The sequence below is a fragment of the Sphaerodactylus townsendi genome, linkage group LG06 (assembly GCF_021028975.2).
Source record: "Sphaerodactylus townsendi isolate TG3544 linkage group LG06, MPM_Stown_v2.3, whole genome shotgun sequence".
NCBI lineage: Eukaryota > Metazoa > Chordata > Lepidosauria > Squamata > Sphaerodactylidae > Sphaerodactylus > Sphaerodactylus townsendi.
In genome coordinates, this window is record NC_059430.1 from 115,829,456 (window position 1) to 115,852,830 (window position 23,375).

A 23,375-nucleotide genomic window follows, 5' to 3' on the forward strand; every position below is an offset into this window, starting at 1 on the left:
AGAGGTGGGATCCAACCAGTTCTCACCACTTCTCTAGAAGTGTTTACTAATTTTTTCTGCCAAGAAGGGGTTAGTAAAGCAACCTCCCTGCCCAATAGGGACTGGAGGTGTGTGTGTGTGGCGCCGCCACTGTTTGAATCCCACCACATTTTTGGATCCCACCACTGGGGATAGACAGTGGCGGCGATGCCAACGACCGGCAAGTTGCACTTGGGATACGGCGAGCGTGCCTCCTTCCCCGCCCCCTCCTTCCTTCTTTCCTCCCCCCACGTCCTTTCCTCTCCCCACCCACCTCACAGGGTGTCTATTGTGAGGGGGGAAGGGCAAGGAGAATGTCAGCCCATTTGAGTCTCCTTGGGGGATATCAATCCAAACTCTTCTTCTTCCTTCCCAGGTGCCAGATGAGGAAGGCGTTGCTGCTGCAGAGCCACAGTATGAGGACGAAAGAGCCGCATGCGGATCTGCAGCCGTGGGTTGCTGACCCCTACTTCAGGCTGATCCTGCTTTGAGCAGGGGGTTGGTCTAGATCAGGGGTGTCCAACTCTGGTGCCCCAGATGTTCATGGACTACGATTCCCATGAGTCCCTGCCAGCATGGCCATGTTCATGGACTATGATTCCCATCAGACCCTGCCCATGCAATTGACCATGCTGGCAGGGGCTTAGGGGAATTGTAGTCCATTAATATCTAGGGCGCCAGATTTGGACACCTCTGGTCTAGATGACCTGTTTGGCCCCTTCCAACTCTGGTTCTCTAATGTGGGAGGCTATTACAGCCTAGCTCAGTGATGGCAAACCTATGGCACTCCACATGTTCATGGACTACAATTGGCCATGCTGGCAGAGGCTGATGGGAATTGGAGTCCATGAACGTCTGGAGTGCCATAGGTTCGCCACCACAGGCCTAGCTCCTTGGCAGAAGCTGCCCTTTACGTGCTCCTTCAAAAGGCCAGTCGGAGAGAGTGCTTGAACCGAAATTAGCTCATAGCCTAGCGATCAGGGCCCAGGAAGCTCCTCATCCCATTTCTAACACTCCCCCCACCCACAACACACTTGTTGGCTCCTCTCTACCCCCTCCCACTTCTCCCTCATCACCTCCCCGCAGGCTCCTGGACGCCCGAGCCTTGCATTTCCACGCTCCGTGGCAAATCCTTTTTGAAGCTGTGCAGAGGCAAAGGCGAGCCGCTAAATTCCTGCTCGCTAATAGGCGTGAAATCGGCGGGCCATTGTGCCAGAGCCGCAGGGGGAAGGGAGATGAAAGCCGCCCGGATGGCACGAAACCGCGCTTGCCAAAGCTCCTTGGCCGCCCCACGGAAATGGAGCGGCAGCGGCGTCGGGGAGGGGCGTGCGATGCCCCTTCCCCTCCGCGGATTTTGCCCCCAGAAAGGAAAGTCGGAGCAAAAACTCACCTTTGGTTCTTCCCGCCACTCCACTCCTGGCCGGGACAAAAGAGGCCTCGGTGGGACCCGCGGCCTAGTAGGCCCCATTCGCCCTGCTGCCAGCTTTCTCTGCCCCTCCGCTTGGGAGTTAGCAGGGAAGCCACCTCCTCTCCCTAGACAACAGGAGTCAAAAATCCTCCCCTCAAGAAAACAGAACTGAAAACGCACAAAGAAGGGGGGAAAAAGCCAATCAGGCGGCATTTCTTTGCAGCGCCGGTGTGGGTTTTTCTTGATGTTTCCCTCGCCTATGGCGACACAGTGGCAAAGCGGATTCCCCGCCATGCGGCATAATTAAGAGAAGGCCCTACAATGAGGAGCCGGGGAAAGAAATGTTTAAAAAAGCATTTGAGGCTGAGCTGCATTTAAAAAGAGGGAAAAAAAAACCCTGTAGAACAAGCATGTGTGTGTTTGTGTGTGTTTTTAAAAGGGTGAAAACGTAAACCTTCAAGGCCTGAAAGCCCACACTTTAAAGACTGGCAGATTTGTCATGGTGTAAGCGGGCTTTCCCAGAGATAGTCCATGAGGATTTGGGTGATGGGTGGGTTGACAGAAAAAGTATGGGGAGGACACGCTGTGACTTGTCACTGAAGGCCAAAACAGCATGCATAGAAGAGAAGAAGAAGAGTTTGGATTTATATCCCCCCTTTCTCTCCTATAGGAGACTCAAAGGGGATTACAATCTCCTTGCCCTCCCCCCTCACAACAAACACCCTGTGAGGTGGGTGGGGCTGAGAGAGCTCCGAGAAGCTGTGACTAGCCCAAGGTCACCCAGCTGGCGTGTGTGGGAGTGTACAGGCTAATCTGAATTCCCCAGATAAGCCTCCACAGCTCAAGCGGCAGAGCGGGGAATCAAACCCGGTTCCTCCAGATTAGAATGCACCTGCTCTTAACCACTACGCCACTGCTGCTCCCTAGTGGTTTGCTTCACGTTATGAGGATGGCGTTTAGGGTTGAAAACTGTGTTTGAGGAATTCCTGGAGGTTTCGGGACGTCACCTGGGAAGGGTGAGATTTGGGGGAAGGGGGAACCTCAGCAGGGTACACTGCAATACACCATACCCCTGGGGTATGCGTCAGAGCATTTGGGGGTATGCAAAAATGTAATTTGATTATATGGGGGGGTGCAATTTTAGGGAAATGGGTTGCCAAGGAGTCCGCAAGTGAAAAACTACTACCATAGAGCGAACCCTCCAAAACAGCTATTTTCTGCAGGGGAACTAGAGCTGCCAGTTCCGGGATAGGAAACGCCTCAAGATGTTGGGTGTGAATCCCAGAAAGGGTGGAGTTTGAGGAGGTGCGGGACTTCAGCTGAGTATAACACCACAGAGTCCACCTTCCAAAGCGGCCATTTTCTGAGGTTGAACCTGAGGTGACCCTGAGGTTGAAAACCCTAAGGCAGCGGTGGCGAACCTATGGCACAGGTGCCAGAGGTAGCACTCAGAGCCCTTTCTGTGGGCACACATGCACAGAGTTCATCATGTGGGGGGGGGTGGAAAATCACCCCCCCACACATCTAGGCTAGCCTGGGCACGATCCTTTACCTGGGAGTAATCTCGGCTGCTGGCAATGGGGCTTGCTTCTGAGTAAACCCTCCTAGGGTGGCGATTCACCCATTCGAAGCATTGCACGGTTGTTTCACCAAGATTACTCCTATAACGTGCGCCTTCTGCAGGAGCCAAACCAATGCTTTTTTCTTAAAACCAAAAGCTCAGTATTCAGGGTTAAATTGCCGTGGTTGGCACTCTGGCGTATAAAACTCTAAGCATAACGCGGGGTTGCCTTTGGGGGTTGCAATTTGGGCACTCAGGTCTCGAAAAGGTTCGCCATCGCTGCCCTCAGGGGATTGATCTCTGTTATCTAGGGAAGGGTTGTAATCGCAGAGCTCCAAGCCTCATCTGGAAGCTGGCAACGGCGGTCACGTTCTTGGCGCTTGCTTTTGGGACAGCATGCTGCAGGCGCCGTGCCGTTTCAAAACGCCATTTCGTTACATCCAAGCGTTTAGAACGGCCCCTCTGCAAAAAGAAATCCGCTTTGCACAAACGCGACCCTTTTCTCTGCCATATTGGCTGACCAGAGGTAGCCAGGCGCTGTCTGCCTGGTAGGATCGGGGTTCGGTGGCTGCCGCCGCCCCAACCAGTTGCTTTAAGTCTCTTGTTCGGGAAGAACCCTTCTCTGAGACCAGGCGGCAGAAGCCGGAGACCACGGGGGAGCCCCTTGCACCACAAACCCCACATTGTCGTTTTGCGAAGCGGGCAAAGGGGGAGCGGGTTACCAGAGCTGGCAGCTTGTGAGTGTGTGAGCCAGCAGCTGGACAATAGCGGCTTTGTATTCCGGCCTCATTCAATTGCCATCAGTTCCGCATCCAGCCATCCCCTGGGCAGTCTGGGCTGCACCTCCTCACACTCCAGAGCTCTGCCAAGATTCTGGGAGCCCGATCTTCATCATACCCCCCTTTGGCTCAACAATTCCCTAAATCCTGGTTTTTCTGCTCAGCAATCTGAGAAAGTTTCCTGGGAAGAAAGATGACAGGCTGTTGCAATAAGTCAAGGCCCCAGGAGTACTGTTTTATTCCAGGACGGATTTTCCTCCTCGGATCTGCTGCCGCAGGACGTGTGGTGATTGGCCATTAGCTTGGAAAACTTTAAAAGGAAGGATTAGGCAAATTGGTGGAAGAGAGGTTCATCTGTAGTTGCTACCCGAGATGGCTGAAGGGAGCCTGCAGATTCACAGGAAGTAACCTCCTAAATGCCCTGACCCGAAAAGCCCATGACAGCCCGATTTTGCCACATCTCAGAAGCTAAGCAGGGTCAGCCCTGGTGAGTACTTGGATGGGAGACCACCGAGGAAGACTATGCGGTTGCTATGCAGAAACAAGTAAGGGCAAACAACCTCTAAGCGTCTCTTTCCTTAAAAAACCCTTCACGATTCCCATACATCAGCTGTGATTTGATACTCCTCCCTGCCCCCTTGCAAAAAGTACTGGAGGTGAGAATCAGGAGAATCCCTAAAAAAACAGGATGCTGGGTTGAGATCTCTGCTCTTAGGCCAATACACATGAGCCTTTTAAGGTTAATCAGATGCCACTTTGGGGTGCTGTGTGGTTTCCGGGCTGTGTGGCCGTGTTCTAGTGGCATTTTCTCCTCACGTTTCTCGCCTGCATCTGTGGCTGGCATCTTCAGGGGAACTGATGGTATATACTCCACTTGCTTTACTACCATCAGATCCTCTGAAGATGCCAGCCACCGATGCAGGCGAAGCGTCAGGAGAGAACGCTGCTAGAACTCAGCCATACAGCCCGGAAACCACACAACGCCCCAGTGATTCCAGCCGCGGAAGCCTTCGACAATACAGATGCCATTTTTTTTCTCTCCACATGGGTTATGGGGTGCTTGTCATATGAATGTGACACCAGCAGGCCCGGATAAGGTATGGCCTCACAAATCCATTGCAGCCTAAGGAAAACAAACATGCAGCATGGTGCTTACCATGAATTACTAGCCCTCATTGAGGAAGGGAGTCGTGCCTGGAAGCTGTGGTAGATAAGCCATAAGAACAGACCAGTGGTTCATCTAGTCCACAATGCTATTTCACACTGCGGTCAACAAGTTGTCCTACTGTTGCAGGCTGGGTTGATGTTTTCATTCATCTTACCATTACAACCCCCAACAGGGGCGTATCGCCCAGGGGGACATATGGGGTCAAAAGTCCCCAGGCTGTAGCCATTTAGTCAAGTGGGGGGCGTAAAATCACCCCCACATCCCTCCCCCTCCCCCCCCACCCCCTGAGCCCATACACTAACTTAAAGACCTGGTGCAAAAAAGTTGTTTGGTCATGGTAGGGGAGGGCGGCCGCTCATATGGGGCGGGCTCCCCCCCGCAGAAAACTCAGATTTTGCGCTGGGCTATATACCCCCTAGATATGCCTCTGCCCCTAGATCTCTTTCGGTCTCAGTCAGTTTGTGCCCTGTTGGCACATTTTTAAAGTTAGGACTTTTACATCCCAATATGTATCATCTTATACTTACCACACTGAACCTCATTTGCCATGTTGTTGCAAATGTAGCCAGATCCTCCTGTAGCTCTTCACGTCCTAACAAGGTTTTCACCACCCTGATTCATTTAATATCATATCCCAATTTCACTTGCTCGGTATAATGGTTAAGAACGGTGGACTCTAATCTGGTCAACCAGGTTTGTTCCCCTACTCCTTCACATGAAGCCTGCCGGGTGACCTTGGGCTAGTCACAGTTCTCTCTGAACTCTCTCAGTCCCACCTACCTCCCAAGGTGTCTGTCATGGGGAGGGAAAGGGAAGATGATTGTAAGCTGTCTTAAGACTCCTTACAGGAGAGAAAGGTGTAGTATAAAAACCATCTCTTCTTTTTCCACTGCTATGACACTGCTCACCCCCAATTTCAAATAATTTTGGACAAATTAAATATTTCTGCTCCCAATACCGATCCTCTCTGCTTACTTCACTCTGCTGTGAGTGTGGCACCTTTATTCCTTCTCTCTGCATCCTACCTATTCTGTTTTACTGTAGCCACTTCCACCCATGGGCAAAACAGAGAAGGGTCTGTGGTTTACAGGAGGAGAGCATCTACTGGACATGCAAAATGTCCCAGGTTCAATCCCTGCCTTCTCCAGTTAAACAACTTCCGGTAGCAAACGTTGGAAAAGATCTGCCTTTCCCTGAAATCTTGGAGAGTTTCTGCCAGTCAGAGGAAACAGTGCTGACTTCAATAGACCAATGGGCTGACTGTAGAAGGCAGCTTCATTCGTTCTCGTTCAGGGGAAGAGCTGTGACTCAATGGCAGGGCATCTGCTTTGCACACAGAAGGTTCAAAGTTCAATCCCCAGCATCTCCAGTTGAAAAGGTCAGGCTGTAGAAGTGATGTAGAAGACCTTTCCTACTGCCAGTCGACTAGATCTCTGAACCTCCGAAGGCGCTTTATGGTCCATCAGACCATTGCTCCATTACAGTCAGCACGGGCTGGTTGCAGCTCTCCAGGGTCGTAGGCAGAAGTCTTTCCCATCACCTATTACAGTGGTGGCGAACCTATGGCACGGGTGCCAGAGGTGGCACTCAGAGCCCTCTCTGTGGGCACGCGTGCACAGAGTTTGTCATGTGATAATAGTGTAATTATTTCAGGGAGATTATTAGCATTAAACCTAAGACCTAGTTTTGGGGAAGAAGTAGGTAACCCTGTTAAGCGCTGTTAAACCCTACTAATTTTCATGGGAAGAACGAAAGTATGATCCTTTACCTGGGAGTAAGCTCGGTTGCTGGCAATGGAGCTTGCTTCTGGGTAAACCCTCCTAGGGTCATGATTCACCAGTTCAAAGTGTTGCACGGTTGCTTCAAAGCAAAGTCACCAACTACCACCAAGCTTACTCCTGAGTAACGCGCACCTTGGAGCCAACCGTTTTTTCTAAACTAAAACCTCAGTATTCAGGTTAAATTGCCGCGTTGGCACTTTGTGATAAATAGGTGGGTTTTGGGTTGCAGTTTGGGCACTCGGTCTCAAAAAGGTTTGCCATCACTGACCTATTACCTAATCTTTCAGCTGAAGCTGCCGGGACCTTCTGCAGATGTTCCACCACTGAGCCAGCCTGGGCTTTGGTAAACCAAGCATCCAACTCAAGATAAGGCGGCTTCGTGTTCTTGTATCCAACTGGAGCAAAGAACTCCTTCTTTGGTTGACCTTCTCATTACCCAACTGGGAGAACCCATCAGATGCCTGACTGTGCGGCACCAGCAGATCTTGGCGACGAGGGCACACCTCCCTCATTCACCAGCCCTTTGTGCCCACGGGCTCGCCATCGAGCTTTGCGCACCCCTGCAGTATGTTGCCATAGCTTCCTGGCACCAGCTCAGCTGCCAGAAATTAGGTCATCCCCAGAAGCCAACAGATGTTAATTTTCTGCATTTGTCTCCGCTAAAGCTGGCCACTCTGTGCCTCTGCTCCCCCTGCCCTGAATCACAAGGCCTATGAAAATCCCCTGTGCACATCTGCCCTTCCTCTCTACAGCTTAATGCACACATCTTGGGCTGAGCACAACCCTGGCGCAGGCCAGTCCATTTGCCCTGGGGCCTTCCCAGATGGCAGCAAAGCGCTGGTGGTCTCCGTTTGACCCACTAACTTCCCCCTGAACCGAAACCAAGCCCAACTAACCCCGAAGACGGTCCCTCCAACGTTTCACAGATGCAAACATACCATTGTTTGTACTGCAGTCGCCAGAGCCCAAACACATCTTCACATATTTTTTTTTTCTGATCTCCTTTTCCTGAAGTATTAATTTGCCACGCCATGTTCCGTCCTGTTCGGGTTCCCAAGGCACCTAAGCCGACCCATTTGTTTTGTTAAAAACGGAGAATCCCCGAGATGAGTCGCGTTGTTATTACAGAACAGGTCCGACTCAAAGCCAAATTGCTACCTCGATAGGAAGTTAACAGCAGTGCCGGGAGATATAAAAAGAAAGCCGGTGAACTCACGCGCATGCTTGCTAACTTTGTTTTAGGGGGAAAAAAGACATCTCCTAAATTTCCCCCTCAGGCAAAATAAATGCAGTGTGATTTACCATGCGCAAGAACATAGCCACTCTCCCTAGTAAAATAGGGGCAGTTGGAGTATATTCCAGGAAGGTTCTTTTCTAAATATATGCGTTGATTCTGTTTTGCGAACTGCCCTACAAAGCACAGAGGTAACATTCGGGGCTTTTAAAATCCAGCCCACTTGCTCGGAATGCTTTACGCTCCGGCTTGTTTATTATTGTTAATTTTTAAGCTGTCATCTGTATGTTTTTATTGGATCATTTTCCTTTGCAGGCTGCCTCCAAAGCGAGTCTCCGGTGAGTCTGCATACCCATTTTCTGAACAAATAAACAGGCACGGAGAAAGCAAAAGGGGTTTAGAGGTCAGAGCAGAGACGCCCCCCCCCCCCGGCACAAAAGGCACAGAGCGCTGGGAAAGATGGAGGCTGATTTGCGACAGAAGACGGGCAAAGCGCCGCCATATTAAGAGCGGAGTTGCTGAAAGGATACAGAAGATTTTCATTGGCAACCGCCTGTTTTGTTGAGGAGAAAGAAAGCATGGCCTTTCCCAACTGGGGTGCCAGCAACCACTTGGAAGGCCAACAGGCCAAAACTAAAAGTCAGTGTGGAAGAATGGTCTGGAACCAGAACACCTGCCGGACTGCCTCTCCCGACACGTCCCCCAGAGAACACCACACGCTGCTTGAAACAACCTGCTGGTGGTCCCCAGGCCCGAAGAGTGTCTGGCTGTCCTCTCAGGTCGGGTTTTCTTAACCTTTTCAGCACATGCAGAATAATGCACTTTCAATCCACTTTCCAAATGTACTTTGCAGCTGGATTTTACTGTATGGGACACATAGCAAAATCCACTTGCAAACAATTGTGAAAGTGGATTGAAAATGAATTATTCTGCAATGTGCGGAAGGGGCCTTGGATGTGACCCCTGGCCTGGTGAAATGCTCTGCCAAATGAGACCAGGGCCCTGAGGGACTTATCTCAGTTCCGCAGGGCCGGCAAGACAGAGCTGTTCCACCAGGCCTACCACTGAGGGAAGCCACGGGTATGTTTCTTCTCAGCTGGTCTTCCTCTCTTTCCCTTCCCTTGTTTAGTTATACTGCATTTGTTTTAGGGCCGTGGTGGTGAACCTTTGGCACTCCAGATGATATGGACTACAATTCCCATCAGCCCCTGCCAATTGGCCATGCTGGCAGGGGCTGATGGGAATTGTAGTCCATAACATCTGGAGTGCCAAAGATTCACCACCACTGTTTTAGGATATGGGGTTGGGAACTTTCTGACCCACTCCATCCTTCGTTGGACCAAGCGCCACCTTTAAGTTTTAGTGCATTATTTTTTATTGTGTTATAATTTTATTGCTTGCATCCTGTTGTGAGTTGCTCTGAGCTTGCTGTACTGAGGGGGCGGGTGATGATAATGATGTAGTGAGGGAGTGGGTGAAAATAATAATAGTTCGAGTGCCAGACTAGATGCTGGGAGACACAGGTTTGAATACCCGCTCCACTATGGGAGCTGCTAGGTGAACTTGGGAGAGTCACATACTCTCAGCCCTACCAGCCTCACAGGGTTGTTGTGTGGATATCATGGAGGACAGGAGAAGTGGCTTTGGGTGCCTTTCTGGGGAGAAAGGCGGGGTATGCATGAAATAGACACATAAATAAAATAGTTCCTTGTTGCTCTAGTCTTCTGGGTAAAGGTGAGATTCTCAGCTTTTTGGAAATGGGACCCACTTCTGAACTAACTTTAGCCTTAGGGGGGCCTCCTTGCAAAAACCCCCTCCTCGCTGATGCTGGCAAGTGAATCTAACGAATCGAATCTTAATCGGTAACTAAATTTAACGAACGGTGAACTTAACTTAACTAACTAACTGTAACTAACTAACTAAACTAACTTAACCAATCAATCCAATCCAATCCAACTAACTAACTAACTAACTAACTAACTAACTAACTAACGGACCACCAAATACATAAGACATGAAACTCTACAATGGCAGAGTTCTGCATGATCAAACTATGTGAGAAGTCGATCTATGGCTACCAATCTTGATCCTCCTTGATCCGAGATTGCAAATGCCTTAACAGACCAGGTGCTCGGGAGCAGCAGCAGCAGCGGAAGGCCATTGCTTTCACATCCTGCATGTGAGCTCCCAAAGGCACCTGGTGGGCCACTGCGAGTAGCAGAGTGCTGGACTAGATGGGCTCTGGTCTGATCCAGCAGGCTCTTTCTTATGTTCTTATCCTGGACTGAATTAATTCCTTGTCAAGACTTCAACGGAAGGTGATGCGACCACTATCCCAGACAACCCTTCTTCCAATTTTCCTAACGCACCAACTGAACAGGCCAGCTTGGCTTCTCTTGGCTCAGGGGAAAGGATTAAAGGTGACCTTCCTGGTGGTCACTGAGAGGTCAGTTTTCATGTCGTAAGCCCACCTGATGTGCTGGCACACATCAGCTGCACACACTATCTCACATTCTCACACCTCGTGAAGGAAGGAGACAGAGACACGTTAGTAAGTGCAGCTCCCGCCAACCTCTTCATCTTTTTCCTGTTGTGTGAGCATTGGAGAGGCAGTCTGCCGTGACTTCTCAGTTTCGGAATGTGTACGTCCACCAACACCTGATAAAGAGGTGATGTGTCGGATGGTCCGTCCCACGCACAAATGCCGTTTCTGCCTTGTTGGTGTGGAGAAGTGGGGTGGGAAAAGAAAATTCCTCTTTTAGGGTTGCTGACACACAGGTGGCATCTGGAGATCTCCTGGAATTATGCCTGACCCCCAGACTACAGAGATCAGTCATCCCCTGGAGTAAAAGGCTGCTTTGAAGGGTGGGCTCTGTGGCATTATGCCCTGCTGAGGCCCCTCCTCTGCCCTCCCTAGGCTCCACCCCAAATCTCCAGGAATTTCCCAACCTGGAAGTGGCCCCTTTACTTTTCCCCAATCACTGGCCTTATTTAGGGTAGGGCAAGCCAGGGTGTGAGCTCTGGCCAGTGGTGTATCTAGGCAAACTGGAGTTTTATGCCCCCCCATGGGTGGAGCAGCCCAGCCGCAGCACTCACCCTTCCCAGACGGCTCCAGCAGCCCAAGTTCACCAGAGGCGGAGCACCCATCCTCCTGCTCTGCCTTTGGTGGGTTGTGGGCCACCATACAGAGTGGGCGGGGCTTAGAAATCAGGCACCCCCACATGACGAAAAATTTCTGCGCCTTGGGCAACTGCCCACTTTGCCCATTGGGCGGTACGCCACAGGCTCTAGGTGCTCCTTGCCTAGGAGCACCCAGAGAGTGAAAGTTTTGGATTTATAGCCCCCCTTTCTCTCCTGCAGGAGACTCAAAGGGGCTGACAATCTCCTTGCCCTTCCCCCCTCACAACAAACACCCTGTGAGGTAGGTGGGGCTGAGAGAGCTCCGAGAAGCTGTGACTAGCCCAAGGTCACCCAGCTGGCGTGTGTGGGAGTGCACAGGCTAATCTGAATTCCCCAGATAAGCCTCCACAACTCAAGCGGCAGAGCTGGGAATCAAACCCGGTTCCTCCAGATTAGACACACGAGCTCTTAACCTCCTACGCCACTGCTGCTCCCAGGCAACCCTTTTGCAAAGAAGGAAGCTGTGGCGCCCCCTGCACACTTGCCGCCACGTTTTTGCTATTGTTATTCCATTAAGAAATGCTGATATTGTTAATATTGTTGCTATGCTATGTGTAGTGATGTTTGGTAAGCTGGGACTGTGGTTTTGGGATACTTGTTGCTGTTCATATTTATTTATTGTTCATATTTGCTATTTGATGTTCATATTAATTGGTCTGTTATTCTGTTTTGTTGGTTGCTAGCCGCTCTGAGCCCTACTGGGGAGAGCGGGGTACCAGTCTAATAAATGAAATTAAAGCGTTGGCCTACTCCCCATTAAGAAGCAATGGGTAGACCCTGCTACCACAGAGGACAGGTTAATTCTTGGATAGGAGACCACCAAGGACATCCAGAGTTGCTATGCAGAAGCAAGCAGGGTCTGCCTTCATTCGTACTTGGACGGGAGACCACCAAGGATATCCAAAGTTGCTATGCAGAGGTAAGCAGGATCCATCCTTGTTAGTACTTGGATGGGAAACTACGAATGATATCCAGGGTTACTTTGTAGAGGTAAGCAGGGTCCTCCCTTGTCGGTACTTGGATGGGATGCCACCAAAGATGTCCAAAGTTGCTACGTGGAGGGAAGCTGGATCCATCCTGTTTATTACTTGGATGGCAGATCACCAAGGATGCCCAGGGTCCACCCTGATTAATACTCAGATAGGAGACCACCAAGGATGTTAGCAGGGTCTGCCTTGGTTCACAGTTGCATGGGAGATCATCAAAGACAGCCTGAGCAGAGGTATGCAGGGTCCACCCTGCTTAGTACTTGGATGGGAAACCAACAAGGATGTCCAGGGTTGCTACGCAGAGGTAAGCGGAGGCCACCCTAGTTAGTGCTTGGATGGGAGATCACCGAGGACATCCAGGGTTGTTACACAGAGGCAAGCAGAATCTGCTGTGGTAGTGCTTGGATGGGAGACCACCAAGGAAGTCCAGGGTCGCTATGCAGAGACAGGCAATGGTAAATCACCTCTGAATGCCTCTTGCCTTGAAAACCCTATGGGGTCCATAAGTCAGTTGTGACTCCACCCACCACGAAGGCACAGCAAAGTTCACAAACATCTGTCGGACATGTAACCATCGCCTCATCTCATGTGCCCTGGGATGTTTCCAGCTTCTTACTATCCTAGACGCCTCACTACATGTACAGTGAGCAACTGGCGTTGATTAGGGATTGTGCCTTTGGCGTGTCCATCCACACACTGTATATTCCAGGATGGAGGCATTCAAATATATGCATGTTGATAGAATGAAATATCTGGGAGAGATTATTTGGTACACATACTTCTCACCAGAGGCGTACTGAGGGAAAATGGTGTCTGGAGCAACAACTGCTCTGGGCACCCCCTGCCCCCCACTTACCTTAGCAGGTGGTGGGCACCCCTGCTAGATCTGCTGACTTGTGGCCAGAGGGGCCTGCAGGGGGGGAGGTCTGCCGTTGCCTGCTGCCACCACCAGGCTGCTCCTTCAGCCGGCGGGGCTGGGCCAAGGGGTGCCCGGTGTGCCCCACATAAACTGGTGGGGAGTGCCCAGGGTCAATTGACCCCCCATGTCCCTCTGGCAGATACGCCACTGCTTCTCGCAGACTATGGACAAATACTGCAGAAGGACACTTTAAACACAGCCATTGTGATTCATGTTCCTAGTCCTTAAAGTTGAAGGCCTTCACAAATCCAGGAAACGCAATAAAATATGAAAGACATTATCGCAGAAACTGGAGCCGGTAGCAATGACAGTACTGTGTAGTGACAAGCAATCTTTGCCTCTCCCCCATTTTATCTTCACAACAACTCTCTGAGGTAGGTTAGGTCAAGAGTGTGTGACTGTCACCCAGCAAACTGACATGGCAGAGTGGGTATTCGAATCCAGGTCTCCCAGATCCTAGTGTGACACTGTAACCACTACCTCAGGAAATGTCCTTTCAGCCTGCTTTAAGCACCCAGTAGGGCAAAAGAAAGGAGCTTCGTGGCGTAGTGGTTAAGTGCTTGCACTGCCACTCACACGGTCAGGAGTTCGAGCCCCTTGTGGATCAGATATCCTGGCAGCTGGCTCATGGTCAACTCATCTATCCATTTCTTGGTCGGTAAATGAGTACCTAGCTCATAGCTAGGGGGTAAAGAATAGCCGGGGAAAGCAAGGGCAAACTACCCCACAAAAGAGGCTTGCCTAGAAAATCACTGCTTGCAGTGGTACCCCAGGGTCAGATACGACTGAAGGGGAAACTTTAGGGCAGGGGTCTTCAAACTACAGCCCTCCAGATGTTCACGGACTACAATTCCCATCAGCCCCTGCCAGCATGGCCCAATGACAGGGCTGATGGAAATTGTAGTCCGTGAACATCTGGAGGGCCATAGTTTGAAGACCCTTGCTTTAGGGTAAAAGAAATCATGTAGAATTTGATATTTAGAATGCGGCACACTTTAGAATTCAGCTCAGAGTCACCAGCTGACCCAGGGAGACGTTTCGGCAGATGTAGTTTTTGTGCTTTTTTTACCCATCATTTGTTGTGCTAAGACCTTCCAATCATCACACACTCCCTAGGAGTTCACATGCATCTCTTCTGATAAGACTCAGGATGCAAAATATTAATTAAAAATACGGAGAATAATTAACCTCCCTCTGGCCCTCCTTCCCCCTCCTTTTTCTCCCATGAGCAGCAGGGCTTTTGTATAGACTCAGGCAGATGCTTAACAGAGGAAGTTCGACAAACTCTCTGATCCAATCTGGGAACAATTCCGTTCAGCAGGACGCTCCTAGAAGATCTGATTACGGGCACTAAGACACAAAGTCCACGCTCTTTCTCTTATTAACCGTGGAAATTATAACCCCGTGTGGTGGTCTGATATCCGAAAGAGTATCAATTCAAACAGATAGCTGATTGGCTTCCCATTGATTTGCAAAGATTTTAGCCCTATCAGGATGTGGACTAAGTTTTACAAAGGACAGAGACCTGATCGTGTACAGTTTTCAGTGCTTTGTATTTTACCATTAACTTATTTTCCTATGTATTTTTTGGAGATGGAGACTGTATTCTAGTAAGCCAATGAAATGATAGGCAGGTGGGGCTGAGAGCGTTCTAGAGGACTGTGATTGGTCCAAGGTCACCCGGCAGGCTTCATGTAGAGGAGCAGCAGGGAAACAAATCCAGTTAATCGGATAAGAGCCCACCTCTCATGTGGAGGAGTGGGGAATCAAACCCACTTCTCCAGGTCAGAGTCCACCTGTTCTTTATCACCACACCAAGCTGGCTCTCACCATTAATGTTTGATCTTTTTAACTGGTGATGTCGGGTGTTGAACTTGGGATCTTCATGCCAAGCAGATTCTCTACCACTGAGCCATTGCCCCTCCGCTATTTTTGGTGTTGCACATTTGCTGGTTCCAAGACAGGGATCTGCAACCTGTGGCTCTCCAGATGTTCATGGACTACAATTCCCATCAGGGTGATGGGATTTGTAGTCCATGAACATCTGGAGAGCCACAGGTTGCAGACCCCTGTTCCAAGGGCAAGCGCAGGGCCGAACCCTATTGCCCTCCACAACGTTGCGGGGGCCACTCACAGCCTTGTGCACAAGCTGAATTTTCTTGGGGACAGCACTGATGCTTTTATGGGATCTGATTTACACAGTGCCAGACAACTGTCCCCAATAAAGCAGCGAAGTGGGGGCAAGCAAGAATGTAAAGCAGATTTTTATTACGCTTTTAGCAGCCAGGGGGAACCTGACAACATATAAGCATAAGGCCGGACAATATATCAGTGACCTCTGGCAAGGAATCAAACTTATGAGACAGGTAATTTTATTCCTCCTTCCTTGCGTGTCCCCACACAACAGGAGAGGTGACGGCTGAGAGCAGAATCCTCTCTTGGCAATGGGACCAATGCATCCGTTACTCCCACGGTTGAGTACGTTCCAGAGTTGGGGCTCTGGCAATAAAAACAGGTTATGTGGCTAAACCAATATGTCATGCTAAAGCTGGCTCTGTTAGAAGCAGTAATTGCGGGGGGGGGGGGGGGGGGGAACATACACATGGCCCTCTGCATCTCTTCCTTTCGCTGCAAAATATGCACGGCAGCGACAAAGTCTTTGGGATGCTGCCAATCTATCTAGTGCCCATCAAGCATGTAATAATTGCAGGGCCTTTTTTTTTCTTTCTTTCTATTTTTTTTTCTTCCCCAAAAGGCTTCTGTCTTCTCTCTCTCTCTCTGGAAAATTCGATTTTCCTCTCTTTTCCTCCAACAATTTTAGCTGGTAATAATCAATGGATATTTTAAAGCAGCACTCCAGACATGTTAAAAATCAATCCAAATGTTTCAGCCGCAGGAAATTAAAGGATCACACAATTACTCGGTGACAGAGAACCAGGCTCCGGGTAAAAAAAAAAGAAAAGAAAGAGCTTTATTATTAATTTCTGTTTAATATCAGCCACTGCTCTGAGTCAGCAAAAATGCCCCCGCACCTTGACGGAGCATGCCAATATTTAGACAGATCCAGGTATGCGTTTTATACAGTCGACGGGGCTGCTAGTTTTTTTAAAACGAATCTATAGACATCCCTCCACTCCCCCGTACTGTGTATTGGGTTTGTTTGATGCGATAAATGTTTATTGAGACACCTGAAATTTGCAAATGGAATAAATCCGTTAGAAGGCCAACAGCAGCGACTGGCACAGCAGGGCCGTTTCGCCAACCGTGCCAATCTTGGGAATCCTGGCTGGAAGGAAGATTATGGATGGTGATGCTCCTCGTCCCAGCACTAACAGCGCAACTGGGTGGTGGGGCATGGCACCACGGTGGTACCGCCCCACCTCCTCCGAGAGACCTCCAGGCAGAGTGGGAAGCCCCAAATAAAACCGATAAAACCCCGGCCGACTACAGTCCTTCAAAGGGGATAATGGACGGACACCACACAAAACATGGCACATGTCTGAGGCCGGCTCCATCAGTGTGTGCGGGTTGGTGGAGCAGTGGAAGCCGACTATGGTCAGCTACGCCCACTGCCACGCCTTCAGAATGCCCCTAGCCATACTGGCACAGCTTTGTTTGCCCGCAAGCCTGGAGGATGGTGCAAGCTTCCGGGTTGGGGACTGTGGAGCTGCGCAGCGCCCACCTGCCTGCATATCTCCTCCTTCTGCCAGCTCTTTTGCCCCTTGTGCCAGCGGGGCGGGTACCCATGGCGGTGCAAGTCACCTCCTATGGTGAGCCCTCCCCCTCAACTGGACTGGGCTGCCCATCGCCGAGGGGACTGGGTGACCCTCTGCCAAATTCAGGACCAAATTCTACAGTAGCCTTTCTGGCAATGTGGAATCCGTCCAAGGTGCCCAGTGGCATGCCCAACCAGGTCACTGGAAATGCGGGACCCACTCCCCAACCTGTCCTGGTATTCACTGAGTGACCTGGAACATATCACTGTCTCTCATCCAGGCTGGTGAACTCCTGAAGATTTGGGGGTAGAACATGGGGAAGGTGGGATTTGGGAACAGAGGGACGGGGGTTGGCAATTCTGCACTGAGAAATTCTTGGAGATTCAGGGATGGAGGGTGGGGAGGGTGGAGGGACCCCAGTCGGGCATAACGCTATAGTGGCCACCCTCCAAAGCAGCCATTTTCTCCAGGAGAACTGATCTTGGTGATCTGGAGATCAACTACAATTCTGGGAGAACTCCAGGCCCCACCTGGAGATTGGCAACCCCTGGAAGGACCTTGGTAGCATATAATGCCATGACAGTCTTCCCTCCAAAGCATCCACCATCCAGGGAATCTGATCTCTGTAGAGGTTATTAATATTGGGGGATGTCCAGGTCCCACCTGGAGGTTGGCGACCGGACTCACAAAGCTGCTGTTGTTGTTGTTGTGGTGGTGGTACAGGAGAAATTAAACCTATGACCACTGCCCCAGTTCCCGGAAGGAATAGCAGGAATGCTGCCAGATAAAGATGCGATATTCCATTCTTCCATTTATTCAAGCAAGTCTATCTATATAGCACATCGGCTTTTTGATAAAACAATGATAACAATAGATATTCTACTCTGTGCGACATGAAAAGAGGCATATCTCATCCCAATCTATTAACTTTTCCTCTTCAGCCGGCACGACTGCTGCTTTCTCGTCTGGCTGACATGATCGGGCAGGCTTCCCTGGGCCTTTATCTGCAGAGAAGTACGGCATCGTCTGTGGCGGGCCGGATGGAGGCGGCAGGGTCACGATCCCCAGTGCAGCCAGATGGCAAGAGCGATAAATGGGAAGGGTCAACTCCCTTGTGCCTGACCTGTCTCAAGGATTCCCACATTCAAAGTTATGCACTTCTGCAAACCCACGTGTTCGTAGTATAAAACAAACTTATTTGTCTTAACAGCTTTTGCTACCGTGTTTCCCTGAAAATAAGACAGGGTCTTATATTCATTTTTTGCTGCAAAAGATGCATTAGGGGTTATTTTCAGCGGATACCTTATTTTTTGCGCCCCAGAGGCGTAGCGTCCAGGGGGCAGGTGTGTTCCGGGGCATGGCAGGCAGGGGCATTCCGGGGGCGGGCGTGGCAGGGGCTGTGCTGGGGAATCTGTACCTAGGGCTTATTTTTGGAATAGGGCTTAGATTTCAAGCATCCTCCAAAAATACCGAAAAATCATGCTAGGGCTTATTTTCGAGGAAGGTCTTATTTTTGGGGAAACACGGCAAGCATGCGCAGGTTACTACAGCCCCAAGCCATAGCACCTTCCTTCTGAGAACGTTCCAGAACAAAGCCCACGTGGCTTAAAGAAATACTAAACATGGGCCAAGGGAACTACATTCTCTGCTTAGCTAAGAAACTTGGCTAATTGGGGCAAGGCGCTCTTTCAGTTGGCCCTGCCTTGGAGGTTTGTTGTGGGAGATAAAGCTGGTGCATGCCAGCCCCCCTGAGCTCCTGAGAGAGGAATGGGAATGTGAGAAAGTCAGTTCTATGCAGGGCAAGGTAGTCAGATAGTCAGCTCTTGGTTGGAAAATACCTGGAGACTTTGTGGGCGGAGCCAAAGGGGGCGGAGTTTGGGGAGGGAGGGACCTCAGGAAGATATAATGACATGCCATCCACCCTTCAAAGCAGTCTCCGGGGCAGGGGTCTGCAACCTGCGGCTCTCCAGATGTTCATGGACTACAATTCCCATCAGCCCCTGCCACCATTGGCCATGGTGGCAGGGGCTGATGGGAATTGTAGTCCATGAACATCTAAAGAGCTGCAGGTTGCAGACCCCTGCTCCAGGGGACTGATCTTGGTTGTCTTGAGAGCAACTGAAATTCTGGTAGAACTCCAGGCCCCACCTGGAGTTTGGCAACCCCACTAAGGAGCTTATAAGCAAGTCACTGCCACAACACATTAGAATATTCCTTTCCTCTTAGGGCAACGGGACAGGCCTACTTCTATTTAGCAGGATGGGAAAAATCTGCCACAGACTGTATTCCTTCACATGCAAGCAGGTAGACTTCTCTCCACCCGGGCCATTGGGCATGTATTTATTTAATCCTCCACTCATACCCCATCTTTTTTTGTCCTACGAGACAAGCATATAGCTAATCTTATTTTGTCCCTCCTCCTTCATTTTATCCTCAAAACGGGTATCGCTAGCTGAGAGCTGCGGACCGCCCATAAGGTTACCTGGCACGCCCGTGGCAGAGTTGAGATTCTCAAACCGGGTCTCTCCCAATGTAGCCTACACTCCAATCGGCGACACGGTTGGTGTTCCGGGTTTGGCGCAAGGCAGCTGGGAGAAGCTCAACGCAGTATTTAGGGGGAGCAGATAACTGAAAACGATCTTTCGGTTTCTAATGAGGGCTACCCACCCCTTGAGGGCAGATTTCCATGGCTCCTGGCATTTTAAAACCAGAAGCCAAGTGCAACAACAACGACGGTGACGATTCCGGGTGCAGGGCGGAGGGAAAAAAGGAACCCCGTCCGTGTCCTGTCACACCTCAAAAGATCACCTTGAGATTCCGTTTCTAGCTGGATCCATTTTGACAGCTAATTGTTTGTTCGGGCCTTTACCGAGGGCCTTTTCCCTTCATCCCTCTCCTGGGGTCTGCAGCCAGCGATTCCAATTTCCCCCCCCACACCCTCTGCTTTCAGTATCAGCAAGTATTGTGGGCAGAGGAGGTAAGTCATTTGTATTGCTTCCAAACAGGCAGCACAGCATTAGCATTCAGACAAATGCACTCCTTGCAACTTTGCCAACTTGAGATCACTGCAAATTTGGAGGGATTTCCACAGAGACAACAGAAGGCACATCCCCCCAGGCCAGCTTCCGCCTTGCCAAATTTCAGTCACACAGGCCCCTCAATGAGATGATGGGATTTTTCTTCCTCTTTTAAAAGATGATGGGGGGTGGGGGAATTATCCTTTTCTATCATTCTTTGGGAGCCAGCTGGAAATTTTCTTTTTTCCTTTTTTTTCCCCTTTCGCTGGAACGTGCAGGGGAGGGGGGGGGGGGCGAGAACACTGGGAAGCAAAGAACATAAAATTCCCAGCCCGGATAATGGGCTCGGAGCTCTGAACGCCGGACAATAGGAAAAGTTTTACAACACAGTCGAGATTTTCAAACCGGACCTAAGCCAGGCCTCCAACACACACTTTCGGTTTTGTTCCAAACACCTTTGGCTCCGCGGCAGCTGGAAAGCTTTATGGGAGGAAAAGAAAAATGGAGCTCTCGCTTCTAAAAAATCTATTTGATGTCACTTCCAAATACTCGGGCTCAATCTAGGGCAGTGGTTTTCGCCGCTGCCTCGAGGAATTCTCGCAAGGTGTCTGGAGGTTCCGTAAAGATTTATTGTGGCAAAAGCTTTCAAAGGATTACAGGCCACTCTAGGCCACAATCTCATCTGTATGCCAAGCAAAAAAACATCTTCAAAATGCCATGTTCGGGGAAACAAAGGGCTGGAAATGGGTAGCTGGGGAAATGGGGGGGAGGGAGCTGCCACAAGCCAGCCAGGTAAGCTTCCTCAACTAAAATGCTAAGGAACAAACTTCCTGGCAAGATGTCTGCCAAACCCCTATCCTTTGCACTGAGACATTACAGCAGAACGCGGCACGCCAGCATGCCATGTCGAGTCAATGCTGGGCAGTCCAAGAGCCCTACCCAGCAGGGGTAACCGGGTGCACGCCTGGGACATATGGGGTCAATGTCCTCGGCTGTGGCCATTTAGTCACGTATGCTGCAGAAAATCATCCCAGCACCCCCCCTCAAGAACCAAAATGTATGTCCCCAAATATCCCTAAGGATTCTCCACACATTCCGAGGCCAAGATATACAAAGGATTGTCTGCATACAAGATGATATGGGAAGAGATCAGAAGATGGAACTTTGAAAGGCAAGGAGTTTTCAACTGGTTTTAGTTTTCCCAGACTGGCACCAAAACTAAGTTAGCCTAATTCTGGCGCTTGTAGACTTTGGAGTCCCCCCCCCCCCCCCCACCACTCTGTTTTCAAAAAAGACAATGACAGATGGATTCTGTAATTATTTTCAAAAATAGAAAAAAAAAACTTGCTTCATTTTTTACCCCACCTTCATCCCAAGTAAATTTCAAGTGACTACAACATCTCCCTTTCTTATTTTGCCCTCACACAACCCTGTGAAGTAGTAGGCCAACAGTAAGGTGACTGGCTCACAACCATCAAGCTTCCATGATAGAGTCATGATTTGAATCAGGTCTCCCAGCTCCTTAGCCAACACTCAACCACTACACCATGCAGGTTCTTACAACACATGTAAAATTCATCATGGATCAATTCCATTAGAAAGAGTACATTACCACAGATTGTATCTATCCATTTATAGTCCCCAAGCTATATGTAGTTCTTTTTCCTAACCACAACCCTGTGAAGGAGACCAGGCAGCTGCGTGTGATAGTCTCAGAGTCAATTCAATAAGCTTAGGTGGCAGAGGAGAATTTAATTTGGTTTCCCCAAATTTGCCCAACCACTGTACTGCTATATAATTATCAGAGTCGAGAATTAGCAAATGATGACCATCTCTGCGCTTTATTGTATAAGAGGTCAATTGCACTGGAAGTTTTTTAACCTACCACTTCATCATACACGGTGTTTTAATAGCTGGCTGCAAACATTTCTCGTTCATTATCAGGTAAATAACTCTTTACAACAATCCTGCAAGCTAGACAGTATTATTATATCGATATGGGGTGGACCCAAGGCAAGGAAGAAACAAGACAGCCAGTAAGCTTAGGCTGAGATGAGATTTGAACCCAGAATGGGTGATCACCCAGGCTTACAACTGATTCCACGGGCCAGAGACCAGTCCTCCCAGGAGAAAAGGACCGTATTGCATTATATTCCCCCCCCCCAGCTCTTCAACCAAGTTCTTTCCAAGACACCTCCTCCAAATCTCCAGGAATGCACTAACCTGGAGTTGGCAACCACACCCACATACCTTTCCAATCCCCTGCTATGTACCAACTCATCCAGAAAAACTGATTCAAACAGCATTTTTAACTGAACCACATTCCATCGGTAAGACCAAGTGCAAGCTTTTGAATCACACAGAATTCTTCCTGTGGCCCAGAAGCACAGACCAAACGCGGTTCTCCATGGTGTGATTTTATTTCTCAGACAGTTTTATCTCTTTAAAAACAGGAATGGAGCTCACTTGGCACGCAGTTGAACATGTACCATTCCGGATACCGCTGTAAGCCTTTTCCTTCTACCCCAGATCTATTTTCTGGGTTTGGGGGAGGCTGCTGTCTCAAGACACATCATTATTAGATTCTTATTTGCCCCCCCCCCCCATTTATGCAGAACTTGATGCAACGTGGCCAGCGAGGCGCGCAGCGCCCCAGGATAAGAGAGCGCCACAACCACTCAGCAATCATTAGTGTTAGCACAAAGGGAACACACATAGCCGCGGGCAGGGACTAAGCCAGGCGTATAAGGGAACTCGCTCTGCCCCTCGACACCTCGGCTCCCCTGCCCCCCCCCAGCGCGCTGCCCTCCCGGGGCCCCTGTCTGCACTCCCATCGCCGCCACTGAAGGCATCTGACAGCCTCTGGTGCCAGTGCGCGCCGCTCGGCGCTCTGCCCCCGCCCCGCGCCCGGAGCCGGCTGCTGCGCCTTTAAGAGCGCACCGAGAACTTCGGTGGCTCTTCTGCCGTCTCCGCAGCACTGGTGACTGGAGGAGGTGGAGCGCCGCCCTTTAAAGCGACACGAGGCCTCTTGCCAGGCGCCCACCTGCGGCTCCGCTCCAGTGACCCACTGCCGGAATGACCCGCGGGGTCCGGCGGCAGATTTGGGGGCCCGGGGTGGGCAGGGCGAGTAGATCTGACCCGGCGCTTCCGATGAAACTCCACCGCGGCGGCGGAGACAAACCGCCCACCTCCCCAAAGACGCCCCTGGGCATTTCAGAGGAGCTTGCGCAGGAGCATTCCCGACGCGGGAGCCGCGACGTGGACGCCACGCCACGCGACCCTGAACCCAGCCCGCCTTTATAGCTGCGGCGGCTCCGCTACGGGAGCTCCTGCCCACTCCGAGGCAGGGTGGAGACTGGGCGTGATTGGCTGCCCGCCGAACCGGGACGCCCCTTCAGCGTGCTTTTGATCCAGGCCTGGCTCTTCCGGCCCTGCCCCCTCTCCCATCGCCAGTTGTGGGACGTACGGTCAATCCCGAAAGCATGTGTAGATAGCCTTTTGCGCCCTCCTAGCCAACCGCAGCCAGGCGCAGCGCAATTTTCTGGGATTAGGAAGAAAACTCTTCGGGAAGCCGGAGGAACGCAGTGCCTCTGATAGAGGCCGGG

General features: G+C 50.5%; 1 protein-coding gene across 5 annotated transcripts in view; it reads right to left on the minus strand.

The window, feature by feature from the left end:
- Nucleotides 1-23,375, minus strand: part of KIRREL2 (kirre like nephrin family adhesion molecule 2) — a 92,108-nt gene that overhangs the window by 33,579 nt on the left and 35,154 nt on the right. The window contains exon 1 of one of the 5 annotated variants that reach the window (XM_048501197.1): nt 1,409-1,502. The exons of the other annotated variants lie outside the window; for them this stretch is intronic. The gene's annotated coding sequence lies outside the window, so the exon portion shown is untranslated. Of the gene's footprint in view, nt 1-1,408; nt 1,503-23,375 lie in introns of those variants that run through there. 5 annotated transcript variants of the gene reach the window in all.